This window comes from Hypanus sabinus, chromosome 23, assembly GCF_030144855.1.
Source record: "Hypanus sabinus isolate sHypSab1 chromosome 23, sHypSab1.hap1, whole genome shotgun sequence".
Lineage (NCBI taxonomy): Eukaryota > Metazoa > Chordata > Chondrichthyes > Myliobatiformes > Dasyatidae > Hypanus > Hypanus sabinus.
Window position 1 is genome coordinate 20,387,265 of NC_082728.1, and position 18,481 is coordinate 20,405,745.

The following is an 18,481-nucleotide window of genomic DNA, read 5'->3' on the forward strand; positions in this document are numbered from 1 at the left end:
CTTAAAAGACCCTATTGTATCCACTTCTACCATCACCGCTGGCAGTGCATTCCACGCACCCACCACTCTCTGTGTGGAAAAACTTACCCCTGACATCCCATTGGATGTGCTGGATAGTGGGAAGTTCACATCTGCAGATGTGCTGGGCTGTCTGCACCACTCTCTGCAGAGTCCTGCAATTGAAGGAAGTACAGTTCCCATACCAGGCAGTGATGCAGCCAGTCAGGATGCTCTCAGTTGTGGCCCTGTAGAGAGTCCTTAGAATCTGGGGGCCCACACCAAACTTCAACCATCTGAGGTGAAAGAGGTGTTGTTGTGCTTTTTTCACCACACCCAGTATATACAGACCATGTGAGATTCTTCAACAAAAAGATAACAATAAACAATTAACTACAGTTTCAAATGATATAGTCACCTGCTGAACTTTAACATCAGGAATGTAGTCAGGTAAATTTACAGAATTAAATATTTATAGTGGCAGCACATCCCAACTATCCAAAGCCCTTTGAATATTCAGTGCTGGTAATTTCTTGCAGGGTGACAGTGTCTGGGGGTTGATGTTCTTGTTGCCATTCTTTTTTCGTATTTGGGGGCTGGTAGGTTTGCTGTTTCTCTCTGAGCTGACTTCCGTGGCTTTCCTTGTTTTGTGGCTACCTGGAGAAGAAGAATCTTGGAGTTATACATACTTTGATAGTAATTGAACTTTTGGTGTCTGTTCCAAATGCCCTTGTACAAACCCCAGACCCCCAAAATATATAGGTGGTCCATGAATATTCAACTAACCAGAAGGTTAAGTTGCAAAACAGCTCTTGAAATTTGCCTTAAGAGGCAGGTATCCACCTTAAAGAATGAGTCACAGCCAGTACAATAAACGGATCTATTATGTTCCCCTGTGTAGTTTCGATGAATCAGACAATCCCTCACTCAAGTATTGGGTTCACTAGACACAAAGTATCAATTGAATATTAAATTGTGAACAAGTTTTATCTCCTGAAAAACAAACACAAAATGTTAGAGTAACCCAGCAGGTTAGGCAACATCTATGAAGAGAAGTGAAGTATGTGGATTAGTGCTTGGCATGGCTCAAAGGGTCAAAAAGGCATATTCCGAGCTGAATCTCAATAAGTGAACAAACCAACAGTCAACATTTCAGGCCAAGACTCTTGGTCAGTTCTGGAAGGAAAGTGGGGAAGAAACCAGAGGCTGGGGCAGGGGGAGGGTGGGAAAGGAGAGCAAGCTGGCAAGTGATAGATGAAGCCAGCTAAGGTGGAAGGTAGGTGGGTGAGGGAAAGGGAGTGAGGTCAGAAGCTGGGAGGTGGTAGGATGAAGAGTTAAAGGGCTGAAGAAGAAATCTGATAGGAGAAAAGAGTTCCCCGAAGACTGATTCTCATAGGGTTTAATTATAAATATGGTTTAACTAATTTCAAAATCTGGAATGATTCCCGACAACTGGCTTACAGTTGCTCGGCCTAAGTTAACAGATGTGCAATTGAGCATTCTGTCAATATGTTCATAATTATAGTGGCATTATAGAAAAATAAATACGCACACTCACAGAAAAGTATGCACTTTATTCAATGAGAAGCTTCAATTCTGAAATAAGCAACATCAGGATTATTGGTTCTTGAAGTCTGTGCTGCTGGCTCTCTTGACATGTTGTTGGTAAACAGCTTGTGGATTGTAGTAATTCAGGTTATAGAGAGTAAAAAAAATATTGCTTCTTTTTGGTTTGACAATATATGACTGCGTTATTTATGTGTTTCATTGTACTCTAGGAATACGCACCATTTATTGCTTTTAAAAATAAATTCTCATTGCAACTATAATCATTAAAGGGATGACAATAACAGGTTCTAAAAAGTTCAAAATAAATTTAGTTTTGAAGTATGTACTGTATATGCCACCATATATACTGCCCGTTCTTTGCCATTTGATAAACTATTAAAATGCCTGCTGCAGAAGACTGCCCTCATGAGACAAGTTACTCAGGGTTGTGACAGATTTGTTCTGTCATTCAGTTTCCACTCCTCTGCAGTGGCTTAAATAACACTTAGGTTTGGACAGGCTTTGAATTTGCCTTCTCCTTTGGAGGAAGGAATAGTGATAAGAGGAGTAATGCATTTGGGGGAAAAAATGACCAAAAGAAATGGTGTCTGTGTGTAGCACCCAGAAGTAAATCATCTTTTTGTATAACCAATAAATTGTATTCACCACTTGTGCTGGCAGCTCATTCCACACTATCACGACCCTCTGAGCGGTGAAGTTGCCCCTCATGTTCCCCTTAAACTTCTCACCCTTCTCCCTTAACCCGTGCCCTCTAGTTGTAGTCACACACAAACTCGGAGGGAAAACACCTGCTGTCCTCGCTGTCCACGACATCCCTAATCTTGCCATCATTGTAAGTTTGTTGATCTGTTATTCAGTGACTAAACATTTAGACTAATGCTGTGTCTGCAAGCCAATTTTGAAAATATATTCATTAATACAGATGGTGTGGTCTGACTCTTCTGTTTATGAGTATTTGCGGTGTTTGGATTAATACACATAGTCTGTCATCTAACTGTAAGTAATGATTCCAATGATCCTCTATATCCTTGTATGTAATGACTTGGTAAGCCAAGTTTGAAGGTCACTGTCCTCAACAGCTGGAATTTCCTTGCAATTTTTTTCTGTAAATTGTCATATTTTCCCCCACTTTCATTTTATCCAATTTGCTTTCTGTCCAGAAAGTGGATGGTGAGTTTTAATAAAACATCTGCTATTTTTAGCCAATCCTAAGCAACATGCACAAAATGCTGGACTGGGAAGGGCCATGGCCCAAAGTATTGACTGTTTATTAGTCTCCATAGATGCTCCATGACTTGCTGAGTTCCTCCAGTGTTTTGCATGTTTTGCTTTGGATTACAATAAGGCATAAAAGCATAATTAGGCCATTAGGCCTATTGATCCTGCTCTGCCATTCCATCATAGCTGATCTATTATTCCTCTCAACCCCATTCTCCTGCTTTCTCCCATAATCTTACTAAGCAGGTCCTATCAACCTCCATTTTAAATATACCCAATGACTTGGCCTTCTTGGCAATGAATTCCACACATTCAGCACCCTCTGGTTAAAGGAAGTCCTCCTCTTCTGTGTTCTAAAGGGGCTTCCTTGTATTCTGAGGCTATAACCTCTGGTCCTAGGCTCTCCCACTATAGGAATCATCCTCTCCATGTCCACTCAGTCTAGGCCTTTCAATATTCAATAGGCTTCAATAAATCCACCTTATTCTTTACAACTCCAGCGAGTACAGGCCCAGAACCATCAAATGATCCTCATGCATAAACCCTTTCATTCCTGAAGCTTCTCGCATCTGCAGAATCTCTTGTGTTTATTATTTTAGACAACTATTCTTTGTTGGTGGGACTATTGGAATTCAAAGTCAAAACAAGGACAGGCCCAATCTGGCCTCTAGCCTCCAATGGACTGTTAGATTTGCAGACATTAGGCCGTGAACCTCTCCAATGGATTCCTAGACGCAGGGCTGCCACCATTGATCTTCAGGTTGTGATCTTTGGTATCAACCTTAGGACTCACCGAGAATGATGAATGAGAGCCCCGAACTGCAAGCTTCGAACTCCAGTCTTGCCAATTCACGTACCGAGGGTGGTCGTCGGCCCTTGTACTTCCTGCCCACATGAAATTCTGATCGCGGAGCAGGCTGTCCAGGGAGGGCACCAGCCCTCATCCTCACTGTTCTGCCAGCCCAACACCCAACCACAGACGTCCTTCATCACACGTCTACGTCACTGGACTGCAAGTGTGGAGCAGAGGCTCCGATCTGACCTCTAATCGCCCCACGTTCCTGTCCTTCAACACAAACCTGACCCCTAACTCCCTTCTCTGTCCCCAAAACCATCCCTACAGAGCAACTGAGTCTAAACCACCACCTCGACAGAAATCGCAGCTCACCACCACCTTGACTGGAAGTGTCCTCAATGCTGAAACCCTCCTGTGATTCCATATGTCTTTTATAAAGCTATCACTCACTAATGAATCCATTTAAAAATCAGATCATGACTTAACTCCAGCTGGTATTTACTAACTCATGCATCTTAGTTTCTGCTGGATTCGCCTTGAACATTTAGCAGTTACTGTATAATATTCAATATTATTGAAATCGCAAGTTATGTTCCCTGTTGAATGAAATCAGAAGGTTCAGTTTATGAGAAACTTCATGAGCATTATCAAACAGGAACTGGCATTTAACCCAAGAGGTCTGTGCTTACTGTGGTCCCAATTTAAAATGCAAATCTGCCTGCACATAGTCTCTATCCTTAAATTCCCTGCCTGTGTATGTGCCTGTGTAAATGTCTCTAAACGTTTCTGTTGTATCTCCCTCCCCGACATGATTGCTACTCCCTCTGATCATCAGTAGAGAGAGACTTGTTAGTCTGCACAATTCCAGATAATGCTACTCACTGTGGGATTCTGCATTAATCAACTTGTTTGATTGTGAGTTTAAGATGTTAGTTATGTAGAAAAGAACATAGACTAATTTGTGTTGGCTAAATTCTAAGGGCTGAGTTGTCCTGATTGTCCATTGTTGTAAGGAGCATTGTCTTAATCACTTGAGGTGATGAAATCATAATTTTAAATCATTTTGGGGGGACATACATTGTTGCTTATTCAGCTAATTCATTCTCTATCTCAGTCAAATGATGCCTGAGTCAACAGTTGTTGACATCAAGAAAGCTTCCGCAGAATTAAAACCCTTTTTGTCTTATTTTATCATCAGAAATGTACAGTTCTTCCTCAGATTGGAAGGCTGACTTGTGATCTGTTCCCTGTTCCATGTGATGCTGCTTTTGAGCTAATTTGTTGAGTCCGACTTTTTGTGAACTCGCAGACCATGCTGATCTGGTCTAGGGCTAAATCTTTTTTTTGTGCAGTTCCCCAGAGCTCTTAATTACTCTATTTCAAAAGTGTATCTCCCTTTTAAATACCTCCTTGGCCTCCACAACCCTTTAGAATAGCTAATACTGGAGATTCACCACCCCCTGCCAGAAAAAGATCCCTAGTGTGAAATGACTATCATGCCCATGTTCATTTCAATATTAACCTCATCATGCCTCACATGTTTCAATCGGAACATCCCTCATTCTTCTAAATTGCAAATCCAGACCCACTTTATGGCAGCTTGTAGGAGATCAGGCTTCTCTTCCCAAGAATTAGCCTAATGAATTTCTTTTGGACTGCCTCCAATGGCAGCATATTTGAAACTGTGCGACATAGTCCAGATATGGCCCCAGCAACAACTTGAATAATTGCAATAACACTTCACATTTCTAAACTCCAGCTCCTTTGCAATTTGTGCCACTAACAAATTTGTCAAAAGCTGACTTGGTTTGATTAGATTAAGCATTTCTGAATGACTGAAGTGTCCGAAGAATGGGAGTGCAATGCCTTCATAAATATTCGTGTGCTTTTTATGTCGTGTTGCGCTGTTTACATAATGTTAGAGTAAATATTCTTAACTCTGTCAAGATGTGTCAAAGCTCTTGACAGCCAGTGAAGGACTTCCAATAAATAGTTGCTGTTGGAACTTAAGAAATGTGGTAGCTAATTTAAAAAAAAGCTCCAAGTTCAAATTCAAATTTATTGTCATTGAACCAGATACATGTATACCACCAAATGAAACATGGTTCCTCCAGGCCAAGGTGTGTAACACAGCACATATAACTCACACACAACACATAAAGTAATATTACCAGAAATAAATTAACAAATATATTCCAGATGATTGACATTCAGCAAAAGGTACAGTACATTTACGACACGGGGAGCCTAGACAGAGTGGAATGGATGTTTCTTTTTCCTGGGGAGTCTAGGAACGGAAGGCACAGCTTCAGAATAGAGGGACGTCCTTTTAAACCAAAAATAAGGAAAAATTTCTTTAGCCAGAGAGCGATGAATCCACGGAATTCATTGCCACAGACAGTTGTGGAGGCCAAGTCAATGGGTATATTTAAAGCGGAGGTTGATAGTTTCTTAGTTACTAAGGGCCTCATAGATCAAGGAGAGAAAGCAGGAGAATGGAGTTGAGAGGGATATATAAAAAAAAATCAGCATTGAATGAATTGCAGAGCAGACTCGATGGGACAAAATGCCAAATTCTGCTCCTATGTCTTATGGTCTTATAACTATTGCCTAGGAGACTGGTAGCTTTCTACTCTGTTTTTAAATAATGATTCGGGTGCCTGTTCCACTTGCTTTTGAACTTGGTCGTACACTCCTCATTCATTCCAATTAGCTACAGTTATATTATTGTGAAATCTTCCTGCAGCGGGATAACTATAGGTCAGTCCGCAAGTTCAAAGACAAAATAAATGTATTATCAAAGTACATGTGCTGCATGTTACTGTATATTACCTTGAGCATCATTCTTGCAAGCATTTACAGGAAAATAAAGATACATAACAGAATTTATCAAGACATCAAAGATACCAACATCAACATTGTTTAATGTCATTTCCAGGACACAAGTGTAAAAGAGAATGAAATAATTGTCGCTCAAGATCTGGTGAAGCACAAAAAAATAAGATAAAGAACAGAATAATAAAAAAATGTGAAAATAAATACGTAAGATAGTTCATAGAGATAGACCTCCTCTCTGTAGGCTGCTTGATCATTGTTGGGGATGAGCCTTACCATTGTTGTGTCATTGGTGAACTTGACAGTGTGATCACTTGGGTGTTTGGCCATCCAGGCATGTGTGAGCAGAGTGTAAGTGCAATGGCCTCAGCGGCCACCTCTGGGGGGCGGGGGGGCATCCGTGCTGAGGGGAGGGAGGGAGTGGCTGTGCATTCTGACTACCTGAGGTCTTGTTGGTTAGGAAGTCCAATGGCAGTTACACAGTTGTGCATTTAGACTGAGGTGAAGGAGTTTGTTCACCGAGGTCTGAGGGACAATAGTGTTGAATGAGAAAGTGAAATCCAGAAACTGCATTCTGACATTAGTGTCCTTGTTTGCTAAGTGTGTCAGGGTCAGGTCATAGAGTCGTTCGCCAGTAAGCATATTGTGGCAGGAATGGAGTTTATGCGCCATTACCAGCCATTCAAAGCACTTGGAAAATAAGGATGAGGTACTTTAAAACCCCGTTAATAATATCATTACACTGGTGTTCCCCGTTTCTCAAATGTTCTCTACTGGTTCTCCATTGCCTGTTATGTCTTGGTCTAGAAAAAAATTAGGGTAGTTAAGAAGGCCTATGGGATGCTAGGCTTCGTTAACAGGAGGATTGAGTTCAAGAGTAGAGAGGTCATGTTGCAAATCTACAAATCTCTGGTGAGACCGCACTTAGTGTTCAATTCTGGTCACCTCATTATAGGAAGGATGTGGAAGCTATAGAGAGGGTGCAGAGGAGATTTACCAGGATGTTGCCTGGTTTGGAGAACAAGGCATATGAAGCAAGGTTATCAGAGCTGGGACTTTTCTCTATGGAGTGTGGAAGAATGAGAGGGGACTTGATAGAGGTCTACAAGATTATGAGAGGCATAGATAGGGTGGATAGCCAGTACCTGTTTCCCAGGGCACCAATAGCAAACACCAGAGGGCATATGTACAAAATTAAGGGAGGGAAGTTTAGAGGAGACATCAGGGGTAAGTTTTTTTACACAGAGCGTTGTGAGTGCCTGGAATGACTTGCCAGGGATAGTGGTGGAGGCTAAAACATTAGGAGTATTTAAGAGCCTCTTGGACAGGCACATGGATGAAAGAAAAATGGAGGGTTATGGGATAGTGTGGGTTTAGTACTTTTTTTAAGAATTATATGGGTCGGCACAACATGGAGGGCTGAAGGGCCTATACTGTGCTGTAGTGTTCTCTGGTTCGCTTTATGACACCTTGCTGTTACGAAAGACCTACATTAGTTAACTGTTTTCACTAACAAAAGGTGTTTTCACTGTTACGAGAAAAGGCAGTGTGTGCGCCGAGCCGCCAAGCTCCTCCCCCAGAACTGCATTCTAGCCGCCATTGAGCCTGTGAGCATTAGTGATGAGTTCTAAGGTATCGAAAAAGCCTAAAAGGGTGTTACACTTAGCGTAAAACTAGACATAATAAAGCGTTTGATCGTGGTGAACCAAGTAGGGCTATAGTGAGTTTGGCTGAGGGTTTGTGGAAGTTGACGAAGATGATGTTGAAGAGGTTTTGACATCCCGTGACCAAGAACTGAGAGATGAAGAGGAAAGGATAACAATTGAAGCCGAACGCAGTAGCGAACGGCCCGAAAATGAAGTCATCCAGGAACTGAAAGTGAAGCAATTGTGTGAGATTTTCGCTGCGATTGACAACGCTGCCATGATTGCAGAAAAGTATGACTTTAATTTTGAAAGCATACATAGGTTTAGGGCATATTTGCAGGATGGTTTGAGTGCTTACAAAGAACTATATGATAGAAAAACACGCAAGGCTAAGCGGTCAAGCATACTGTTGTTTTTCAAGCCTTCTGCATCAGCCACAACAGACGATGAACCTGCACCTTCGACATCGAGGCAGGCAGACATAGAAGGTGACCTGTCTGCCCTGATGGAAACAGACGACGATGAGATGACACCCCAGTCTCCTCTATCTCCCACCACCCCAACCTCCAACGACTCAGCCTAACACACCATCTTCAGTGTGCTCACTGTCTTCCTGATTCCGGTAAGTGAAACTACACTGGACGTACATTATTTCTACTTTATATAGGCAGTGTATTTTTATGTGTTACTTGGTAGCTTCATAGCTTAAAGGTTACTGGAAAGACTGCTTCTGCCGGGAGCGCTTGCGCCGTGTGTTTGCCGAGAGCACTTGCGTGTGATTTTCGCTGCGGTGGACAGTGCTGCAATGATTGCAGAAAAGTATTCCTACATTTTATATAGGCTGTGCATTTATCAGATCATTCCTGCTTTTACTATACATTACTATTATTTTAGGTTTTATCTGTTATTTGGCATGATTTGGTAGGTTGTTTTTTGGGTCTGAGTACACTCACAAATTTTTCCCATATAAATAAATGGTAATTGCTTCTTCACTTTATGACATTCTGGCTTACGAACCGTTTCATAGGAACGCTCTACCTTCGAACAGCAGGGGAAACCTGTATACACTTTGAACCTAGTCATTTAATTTTACACAACCTCCCGCAATCTGCATTGGAGAAGAATAAACTATACATGTTAAGAGTCTTGATTCTGCTTGCTCACAAAATGATAACTGTTAACCGGTTTAAATCTCACCCACCCACTTTGGAACAATGGTTACAGAGACTGGAAGAAGGGAACTGTGTGGAAAATATCACTGCAAGTTTAAAACTGAAAATGGACTCTTACTTGGAGAGATGGAACGCTGTTATAGTGTACCTGGCAGAGTGAAAGGCCTATACAGGGGCCTTGTAAAATGTAGGACCTGAGTTGATTTATTGAGGACTGTGATTTTATTTAAAATAGCTGGAAATCTACAACGAGGGTTGATGTAAGGTAAGTAGATCATGTGTGTGTTTGTGTTTGTACGTAATTGTACGTACATGCTCTTTGTGTTTTCTTTCTCTTGCTCCTACTCTCTTCTACCCCGGTATTGTTAACATAGGTATTTACCATTGTGCAGTGAACTGTGGACTGATAGCCAATGCTTGTTTGTAGATAGGTGTTTGTTCAATGAACTTCAAAAAAAGAGAAAGCAAACTGTGGCAAATAAATAACACTGATAATATGAGTTGTAGGACTCTTGAGTCTGTAGGTTGTACAATCAGTTCAAAGCTGAGGTGAGTGAAGTTCTCCATGCTGATTCAACAGCGTGATGGTTGTAGGGTAGTAGCTGTTCCTGAACCTGGTGGTGTAGGACCTAAGGCTCCAGTACCTCCTGCCTGATGGTAGTAGTGAGAACAGAGCATGGGCTGGATGCTGGTGGACATTGCTAATGGACGCTGCTTTCTCATGGCAGTGATCCACGTAAATGTGCTCTATAGTGGGGAGGGCTTTGCCTGTAGGTTTTACTTATTAAGGTGGTTTACTTGAGACTGTCCTTCTTTAAACACGACCTCAATGCAAGTCGATCTGCTGAGAATGTGAAACTCTTGCATATCCGTGGCGCTTGATTTGTACCAGCTCCATTGAAAACATCAGTGCACTGTTCAGGATTAAAGCAACCAGCTGATATAAAAGAGAACCATTCAGCACTGGTAGGGAGCCGAACTTTGTAGATTTCAAGGCATCTGTGATGTTGAACTTTGAAATCTCAGAATGAAATTAATTCCAACATTCAGAAGGTCAAGCAGCAGCTGTGGAAAGAGAAATGATTGATATTTTGAGCCTGCAACCCTTCATTAAAAATCAATAAAATAGCTTTATACTGTCATAAGCATCCACCTGGATGCCGTTATATATTCTTGAACTAAAAGCAGGAGCTCCGATCATGCTACCTGTTGAATTTTGATACATCAATTTTATGCGATGGTACAGTGACCCAGGTTCAATTCCCACCACCGCCTGTAAGGAGTTTGTGACAGCATAGGTTTCCTCAGGGTGCTCTGGTTTTCTCCCAAAGACATACTGGTTGGTAGGTTAATTGATCAGTGTAAATTGTCCTGTGAGTAAGCTAGGATTGAATCTGGGGATTGCTGGGCTGCATAGCTTGAAGGGTGGGAGGGGCCTTTTCTGCATTGTATCTCAATAAATAATATTACTATTGCATGTAACCGAAGTTCCAGTAATGACCACTATTGTTGTTGTCGTTGTTTCTTTTTGCGCTGTTTCCATACCATTTGACCGTATTTTACGAGGCCAAGTTGCTAGCTCAACACTCAACCCAGCGCGGATGAAAAGCGTGCAGGGATCCAGTCGGATTTGAACTTGGAACCATTTGCCTCAAAGTCCAGTGTTGATGCCTCTCCATTACTGTCTGGCTGATGACTGCAAATGCAAGTGGGACAATTGTCCTCGGATGGCAATCAACCCATTGAATCTACCTTTTCCACTGAGGTGATTTCAGCTCAGCAAGGGACAAGGACAATCACTACAATATGTTGATCTTTATCTGAAAGCTCATTGCTTCCCCCCCCCCCCCGTGGTTGGCTTTATGCCTGTGGCTCTGGAATTAGAGAGAAAATAATTTACATACTTTTCCAACCTATCCTCGTTATATGCGGGAAATACGTTCCCTGCAGTTGACGCATAAAGTGAATAATTATTTAAATGGAGAAAATAGGGATGAGCTCCAGTGAGCTTTCTAAATATATTTTATCTGTAGTTTATTCACATTTTCGTACCAATACAACACAAAAGCAGTACAAGGCAACATTTGTATTATATTTCATCAATTTAAGATAATATTCAATGTAATAAATCATAGAAAGTTAACATACTAGGGTGTACAGTACTCACCAACAGTGGCAGGTGTGTTCGCTCCGGGAGATGAGTGGTTGTTGTGGTGTCGGGATCATATCAAGCACAGCTAGGGGTGAAGGAAGACTCACAAATTGGCAGCAGGAGATGACACCGGTTTGAAGAAAGTGCTGAGGGTTGTTTGCTTGGCAGCATTTTGTTTTTCAGCATAAATTTGCTTGTAGGGAAGAAGGGTTGACGGCAGGGTATGACTGAAATGCTGACTCTGTTCTAAACTTGGGTCCACGTCCATCACCATTTGTGCCAAGTGTTCCAACTTCCACCATTCCCTCACCATTGGTAACCTCCCAGGATTTTCAAAATCGTCTGTTGCTTGCAGCATCTGAGAGATAGTTTGTCGTAAAAAAAAATATGCCTTGAATGTGGATCACACCTTGGTCGAGCGGTTGAATCAGCGATGTTGTGTTAGGCGGCAGGAAACACACTGTTATGTTAGGAGGAATGTTGTCCAAATGTTTAGGATGGGCTGGCACGTTGTCAAGCAACAAAGGAAATTTAAAGGCAAGATCCTGTTCCCGGCAGTAGCGTCCCAGAGCTGCGTTACCTTCAGCTGATGCCGCGCTGTTTATAATTTCCAACTTTTTTTCAAGTGTTAAATCAGTTCTCTGTCACTCGGCTGATGACCCAGGACATGGCATCGGACGCTTAGGAGGCATCGTTAAATATTTCAAGCACAAAGTCACTGTACCACAGGTAAAACCAACAAAAGTTTAAGAGCGCAACATCGCGCATCCACACCTTGTCAAAACCAACGTGAGTCTGGCAGGAGTGAGACTGTGAGGCGTGCACACGTGACTTGTATTGGCGGGAAAGCGGGGCTCCTCGCATAAATGTGAGTTTTGGACGCATATAAGGGGACGTTGGTCGAAATAGGTTCCTCCCATAAGTGTGAATCCGCATGGACTGAAGACGCATATAATGTGGATAAGGTGTATTTTGATTAGTCAAAATGTAATATTATGCTTTGATTAGATGCTGTTGATCTGCCACTTAACCCACTGAGCTATTCCATCAGATAGTTTTATATTAAGACAATAGATTTTACTACTTTAAAATATTTCAATTATATTCACAGGATCCTGATAACTGCCAATATAGTGAATGGATTTTTACAGTTGTACCAAAAGTACAACTTAATCATTATACAATAGGGTAAAGGCTTAGAAGTGCATCAGCAAAACAATGTTCTTTTTAAATTGTTGTTTATAATTTTGTTCAATTACTAAAATCTTCAGATCATTTATGTATTTGTTGGGGGACCACATCGATAAAGGTTATTTATAAATTTCTGAGAATATTCATGGTTGGTTGCATTGAATTGGATCACTGACAAACCCTCTTGAGTTAAAATCTGTTGGAGCTTGTTTCAAATGACTTTTCTGACTGCATATTTGGTTGCTTTTTGTTCGACTACCAGTTTTTTTCCTGTGCAATTGTATTTGCATAATTTTAATTTTGTAACTATAATGTGCAAAATTAGGATCTCTATTGGCCAACATTTACATTCATTGGCATGATTTCACTTCAGTTTGATGTCATTAGATGCAGGTGGAAAGTATTGTATTAGTCTGCCTGAGTTGCATTGCAGTCTAGTCAAGGAATGTAGAGCAAATGAACGTGTCCTAACCTTAGCTGGAAAATATTGCCAATACAAGAGAGTGGTTAAATTTTATTAACACTTAAAGTTCTAAGAAAGCTGATTTCCTGGAATTTTTGTGAGCTCTGATCACAACGTTACACATGAGGTAAAGGGCGTGGGCTTGAAAAGATTCCGTGTAGATACACATGCTACAGTTTCTGGATCTATTAAAATTACATGAAATCTATCTTAAATAATTCATTAATGAGGATAATTTTCCAGCAAAACTCATTCTTGGTAATTGCAAAAAAATGCTAGAAAATAGTAATAAATCCTTCAAAGGCTACTCTATCATGAATTGGTTAATAAAGATAAGGACTCTAAACTTGAAGTTCAACAAATGCTTTTATCTATAAAGTTGTTTTGTACAAAAAAGAACGCATGGGCTTTGCACATGTAGTGGTGATGAAGCTTTCCAAGAACTTTGTTAACTTTTCATCCCAAGAAATAGGTTTAATTTTTGCAGAATGCTTTTCTCCCCATATATAATGTTCAGGATGTGGTCTGTCGCCCATGAGCTTGCTGCCTCAATGGAGGCCAGTGTTTCTGATTACCAAAAGTATCCTCTTCACCAGAGATTAGATTTTTTTTTCCTCATGTCTTTTTTGTTTGATTTCCACACTTTGCTAGGCGTGGATGCTGTTAATTAAAGTACCATTTCCTTCAGAGTTGAGAATATTTTGCCCTTGTCACGTACCTTCATGAAACAAAAGGATGGCTTTCAGCCTGGCGGAAGAAGCCCTGAATTTCAGCCAGAAGGCTGTCAAGCACATAATTTAGGCTGAAGCTTCAATGCCATGCAGTAACACTGATTAATCTGGCAATCAGTTCAGAAATCTTGATAGTTCTGCATCTGGCTAACTTATTAGAGTGGCAGGGTACCAGTTAGCACAATCGCTTCACAGTACCAGCGATCACCAATTGGAATTCGACTTCTGCCGCCGTCTGTAATAAATTCCTATGGTCTCCTGGTGATCCCAAAGGTTTCCTCCAGGTGTTTGGGCTTCATTCCGCATTCCAAATACGTATAGTTAGGGTTAGGGTTAGTAAGTTGTTAGCTTGCTGTGTTGGCACTGGAACCACGGCGATACTTATGGGCTGACCCCAGTGAATCCTTGCTGCCTTAATTTAACACAAGCAGCACACTTCACTGCACGTTTTGATGTACGTGTGACAAGTAAACTTAATCTTTACTTTTTTCATTGTATAAATCAGAGTACCAGCTGGGGATGCATGAAGAGTGTGGGAGAGTAATGCAGCCAGGGCTGGGTCTGTACCACGTGTAGCCAAATCCATTGTTGTGGTGTGGAACGTGAGCAGGCATGCACTAGAGTGGGGATCTGAGATGTTTGATTATTTCTCGTTACACTTTAAACTCTCATTTATTGTGCAGCTAGATAATGTATGTTTATGGAAAAGAAATTAAAGTTTTCAGTATTGTTATGGGGAGCTCCATTGAATCTGCTGGTTTAACACCAGCAAAGTCCAGGGAGCTCTAGATTATGGGAATATTGTTGCATCTGAAAGTATTGCATGCACCCTCACCAACAGCCAGGAGCTGATGAGAGCAGAAGGGGTTTAACTGGTTGATCATCACAATTACTTTGAAATTTTACACAGTGTTAGCAGCCCCACCCCAGAAATAATTAATTGGTTCCAGAGAATCATAAGCAGTTTAGCCTGAAGCCACAGCAGGCTTGCTTTGTTTGCAGCCTTGATCTACATGTTAAATGTGGACTTGCCTGCTAACATGTCAGGTAATATCTGTGCCAAAGTGGGATATTTAGCAGAATACAGAAGGAAACTGCAATTTTGACTACTGTGTTCCCAAAGCAGCCATACAGTACAGGTTTACAATTTGCTTCGACAAGGTTCCAACATTAAACTATAACGTTTAATAATATAACCTAAGATATAAGAGCAGAATTAGGCCATTTGGACCATTTGAGTCTGCTCCACCATTTCATCATGGCTGATCCATTTATCCTCTTGGCCCCAATCTGCCTTCTCCCTGTATCCATTCATGCTCAGACCAATCAAGAATCTATCAACCTCTGCCTTAAACATACATACGGACTTGGCCTCCACAGCCACCTGTGGCAAATAATTCCACCGATTCACCACTCTCTGCCTAAAGAAGTTCCTCCTCATCTCCATTCTGAAAGGAAGCCCCTCTACTCTGAGGCTCTCTCCCCTAATTTTAGACTCTCCCACCGTAGGAAGCATCCTCTCCACATCCACTCCATCGAGGCTTTTCACCATGCGGTAGATACCGTTAATTAGAAATTCCACAGAGGCTCACAGGAAACAGCTCTCACTGATGCCACTGTGGGGTTGAAGGGATTCATGAGGCAAAAGTGCAAAGTTGAGGTGGGGTTCTCTCTGCCTAACTAGTGTTACAGTTAACTTAGGGGAACGGGCTACCACTGTAGTACAGCATTACACATAATGGAATTTTGCCCTTGTGGAATTCACAAATCACTACAAAGGGGGGAGGGGAGAGGGAAGGGGAAGGAGGGAGGGGCAAGGAAGGTGAAGGGGAGGGAGGGGGAAGGGGGTAAAGGGAGGGGGGAAGGGGGCAAGGGAGATGGAAGGGGAGGGAGAGGGAAGGGGGCAAGTGGGGAGGGAGAGAGAATTTGTCCGCAGCATTTCATAAGTGCACTTTATTAGTGGTCTTGCTGAGATGGTACCTTTCCCTTTGGTTTAGGTTGTATTCTTCTGCGCGATCTCATCTGATCTGGCATGCGACATAAATCAGAGTCACCACTCCCTTCAGATGTGGTTAATCCTCACCTGCCTCTGATTCTTGAGTGTCAAACCATGGGCACCTATCGACAATTGCTTGAACAGCTTTACGTTTCACACCAGCAGTCTTTTTGGATTAATCTACCTTTGGTTCTTATTTCTGTGAGCTGGCTTTGAGGAAACAAAATATAAGTAATCTCGTAATCGTGGAAGTGACACCACCATTTGTTAACTGATTACTCAAAGGTTTTTATAAGTCACGGTCATCTATTACTTTAGAGAAGACTGTGAGACTGGCATGTTGTAACAATATTGTGTAATAATAGATCTGTTCAGACATGAGTAACTGGCTTTTGTTTTTTTTTCCCTTAGCAGTAAGACTACCTTCACTTTTGAAAAGTGCGTCTGTGGATGAAAATTATGCTGCAAGTTCACAGAAGAATTATTCAAGTACTGTGAAGTTTGTAAGTATTTTTGACTTTGTCTTTCTTGTACTTCGGTAGTTTGTTTTAAAAAGGTAGACAAACACTTTGGTAACAAGAATGTTGCGTAGAAATGTGAAGGTGAATAGAACTTTTAGAAGGCTTTTTATTCATGAAGATTATCTTTATGCCAGAAGCTTGTCTATTCTAAGGCTTGAAAATATCACTTTGGAAGTAAATACAGGATCGCTGAAACCAGAATCACTCAATATTGTTATGTTTTTATTAGTTTTGGCTGATCTGAAATGTGGTATTCCCCAGGTGTGCTGGGGGGAGGTAATAATTTATTCAGCACAAGGAAAATCAAGATAATAAATTTCATTCCTCATCCCAGCTGATGGTTAACAGGAATGAATGTTTCTGCTCTCTTATCTGTGGTTTGGTCTGACACGAAGGGGTAAACTGATTTTATCAATAATGATCTCTTTTAGCAGGATTTTCATCATAGTGTAACCTATGGTTCAAAGATCAAAGTAAATTTATCATCAAAGTACATATATGTCGCATGTACAACTCTAAGATTTGTTTTCTTGTGGGCATTCATAGTAAGTATAGGCAACACAATAGAATCAATGAAAGACCACTCTCGACAGGACAAACATCAATGTGCAAAAAAGAACAAACTAAAAATAAAAAACAAAATAATATATGAGAAAATGAGCTGTAAAGTCCTTGAAAATGAGTCTGTAGGTTGTGGGAACAGTTCATGGTGGGGCGAGTAAAGTTATCCCCTCTGGTTAAAGAGCCTGATCGTTGAGGGGTAATAATTGTTCCTGAATCTGGTGGCGTGGGTCCTGAGGCTCCCAGCAAGAATAAAGTATGACCTGAAGGGTGGAGGGTCCGTGTTGATAGATGCTGCTTTTCTGCAGCAGCGCTCTGTATAGATGCACTCAGAGGTGGGGAGGGCTTTACCTGTGATAGAGTGGGCTTTTTCCCACTACCTTTTGAAGGCTTTTCCATTTCTGTGGCATCGGGGTTTTGATTACCAGGCGTGTGGTCTATAACATTTTCCTTTGCCTTCATTAAAGGCTTCCCCAATGAGAGACCATGCCAATTCCAAATTCCGGCTCCCTTTACTTACTTTCTAATGTAACCGCCTCATCTTTAGAAAGCCCTAAAGATTGCCATTGGTTATTCTAATCACTGTTAATTCCATTTTTTTTAAAAAGTATGTTCTGGTGTGCTTGATTGGTTCTGAAATCTGATAGTTAATTCAAATGTTAAAACATTTCCCACATCCATTTTATACCTCTTCCTCCTGCCAAGCAGCCTGCATAACAAGTTTCTTAACTCGTGCATTTCAGCGTATGGAGTACATTCCCATGAACTACTCCTTTGCAACTGTTGCCTTGTGCTGGGACTTCCTCAAATTATTTTCTTATGACATGGGTGTAGGCTGTGTGATTGTGTTTGCAAGTTGACGCCAAGTCAGTATCAGCTCACCGAGCATCCCTATCAGCCCCCTCCCCCCACTGATTTCCCTGCAATTTCTTCTTCCTCATGATTATACCATTGGCTTTTCTGTCATCCTGACCTTCACCAATGCCAAGGACAACTTACAGTAGTCAGTTAGTCTGTCAGTACTTCTAGGGGATGTGGGAATTAACTCACATTAGCGGAAGCCCACGTGGTCATGTGGAGAATGTTAAAGTTCCATACAAATCACAGGAGTCCGAAACGAGTGTCGATACTAATTGTATCATTTTGTGGCTCTTTAATTAGAAATTAATTTTCTTATTTATGATTAGCTATTTACTGAACAAAAGCAAAATGCAGGAAAATAGATTGAGTGGGAAAATAAATCATCCCTGATTGAATGGTTGAGCGGAATCCTGCTGCTATGTTTTATGGTCAAAACAATATTAGATTGGTGTAATATATTATGTTGGTGTATTTTTTTGGCAGATCTTGATTTAGTATTTGTAACACTATTAATTATAGGAATTTCATCTTGTCCAGATAATGGGGATTTAATCTCACTTGAGAAGCAAGTTCTTAATTTTACATGTTAAAAAAGCCTTGTCCAAAGTTGATGGTTTAAAAAATAAATTAGAATAAATATTACTAGAAAGTAGAAAACCATTTAATTCAAAAAATCTACGAAACTGAAACCAAATTTTTAAAGTATGTTTAACAATAGGGTTGAGAGCTTGTCCACTACCTATTCTGGAGAGCGAAAACAGAAGAGGAGCTC

The 18,481-nt window shown here is 41.1% G+C and overlaps 1 protein-coding gene across 3 annotated transcripts in view; it reads left to right on the forward strand.

Moving 5' to 3' along the window:
• The window catches only part of LOC132380014 (transmembrane channel-like protein 6), a 100,708-nt gene that overhangs the window by 7,480 nt on the left and 74,747 nt on the right, over positions 1-18,481 (forward strand). For 2 of the 3 annotated variants that reach the window (XM_059948465.1, XM_059948468.1), the window contains exon 2: positions 16,178-16,269. The gene's annotated coding sequence lies outside the window, so the exon portion shown is untranslated. Of the gene's footprint in view, positions 1-12,095; positions 12,115-16,177; positions 16,270-18,481 lie in introns of those variants that run through there. The other variant, XM_059948466.1, reaches the window with a different exon arrangement.